Below are 2,508 nucleotides of genomic sequence, written 5' to 3' on the forward strand. Positions count from 1 at the left end.
ACGTTGTTGCACGCGCTAGACGAGAAAGGTACAATATCATTGTCAATGATGTTCCATGATACATTTGGTAAATTAAAGTCACCCAACACAATCAATGAATCAGAGGGTTTAATCATTGAATTAATTGATTTCAGTAAAGATACATGTTGTGAATACACTGATAAGTCAGATTGGCGGTGTTTATCAGGTAGCTACCGATTCAGTAGTCCTGTAGTCCCTCCCCCGTACTGCAGGGTTGTACCTCACACGAATCATGCATGCACGTACATACACACGCAACACACATGTTGTGTTGTATTGATTCACGTTGATGTTGCATATACAGAACATGCGAGTAACGAGATTATTATGTGAGTAACGATTCGGAACTTCGAATCAGGGGTTGCATTCGTTACTCAGTAACGAATATATACGGTTTGCTACAGCTTTAGTAACTGTTGCGATTGCACTTTCTGAACGCGTTGTTGTGTGCTTCTGATCAACTGAAGAGTTGCGTTTTAAATGATCGTAATATTTTTCTGATCATTTGAGACAACATGTTGGTGTGTACCTTTGAGAGTTGAATTTGACAGCTAATGTATCAAGCCGTTCAGAAGACGCATAACGATCACGGATTTTTTTCAGCAACGGTTGCGCTCAACTGCTGCGCCTTCTGAACCTACCCAATGAAACACATTAAAAAAATTTCATTAAAATCGTTCCGGTCGTTTAGGAGTTCACTCAGAAACACACGTACCGAAGAGTTATATACATATTTATTTACAAACAGGTGAAAGTTCCAATAGTTTTGGAAGGCATACCGCCCCCTTCTCCAATAGCCCCCAGTTTTCTCCATGAGTATGAGATTGATTTCAAATATTTCTGCTGTAAGTGTCCAAAATTGCAAAAAAAATCGGTACAACCGTTCGCGAGATCATCGATCTCATATAAAAAGAAAAAAAATCTGAATAAAAAGTTGCAAATTAGTGTGCAAATTTAAAGAATTTTCCTGAGTTTTGCACAAAGTTTAGAGATTTTATTATTACGTTTTCTAATGTAAAATTAACTATATTTTTTTAAAAAATTATCGAAAATAAATTAGAATAAAAAACTTAGCATATATGGCGAAAAATTCACTGTGCCAATACTTTTGTTCGTCACTGTATAAAAATGAATTCTTTTCCGTATGACGGCGGTGCCTGACCAACCGGCTTAACCGATTTCAATTCTGTAAAAAGGACTTTTTTGGAAATTCTGTGTAGAAGGTTCTTTAATTTTAAAAAAATTTTAAATTTTTTGTTGTTGTTGCCGAAAAATGAAGAAAGCTGAGACGTTACGATTTAAAAATTTCATAGAGTTTTCCGTGTATTGAATGTCAATAAACTACTAAACGGCTGGACCGATTTCGTTCATATTTGGAACATATTTCAGCACCTTGAAGGGAAATATTTCGACTAAAATTCAATTGCTAGGTGGCGCTGGGGTCGGGATATTCATAAAAATTGCATTTACTTGCTGATTTGGCTGATATTAAGAAAACAATTTAGCCAATTTAAACAAACTATTTGGACTTGAAACTTACACGATAGGTGGCCCTGTGGCCGAACCATCCCCAAAAATTATTTTACGCTCAGAGAAGGATATGGGAATTGGGATTCGACAAGGGGGCGTGGCACCTCCCATAGGCGTGAAATTTTTAATCAGCCATAACTTCGAAACTATAAGTCACATGAAATTGAAATTTGGTATACAGGCATATATATGGTAGGTGCTTATAGTATGGTATAAATAAATGAGTTTGTAAAAGTGGGCGTGGCACATCCCATAGGCGTGAAATTTGTTATCTATTATAACTTCGGAACCATAAGTCACATGAACTTGAAATTTGGTATACAGCCATATATATGGTAGGTGCTTATAGTATGGTATAAATAAATGATTTTGTAGAAGTGGGCGTGGCACATCCAATAGGCGTGAAATTTGTTATCAATCATAACTTCGGAACCATAAGTCATATGAACTTGAAATTTGCTATTCAGTCATACATATGGTAGGTGCTTATAGTAGGCTATATATCAATGAGGTTGTAAAAGTGGGCCTGGCACATCCCATAGGAATATTTTATCAGCTATAACTCCGGAACTATAAGCCACATGAACTTGAAATTTGCTATTCAGTCATACATATGGTAGGTGCTTATAGTAGGCTATATATCAATGAGGTTGTAAAAGTGGGCCTGGCACATCCCATAGGAATATTTTATCAGCTATAATTTCACAACCATCAAGCACATGAAATTGAAATTAGGTATGCAGACATATATAACTGAGTAGAACATCCCATAGGCGTGGAAATTTTTATCAGCTATAATTTCACAACCATCAAGCACATGAAATTGAAATTAGGTATGCAGACATATATAACTGAGTAGAACATCCCATAGGCGTGGAAAATTCGGAATCATATGTCACGTGAAATTGAAATTTGGTACGCAGACGTATCTATAGTAGGTGCTTATAGTAGGCTATA

Source organism: Rhagoletis zephyria, unplaced genomic scaffold (assembly GCF_001687245.7).
Source record: "Rhagoletis zephyria isolate East Lansing unplaced genomic scaffold, Rhagoletis_zephyria_1.1 Rzeph_scaffold_00405, whole genome shotgun sequence".
In the NCBI taxonomy this organism is placed as follows: domain Eukaryota; kingdom Metazoa; phylum Arthropoda; class Insecta; order Diptera; family Tephritidae; genus Rhagoletis; species Rhagoletis zephyria.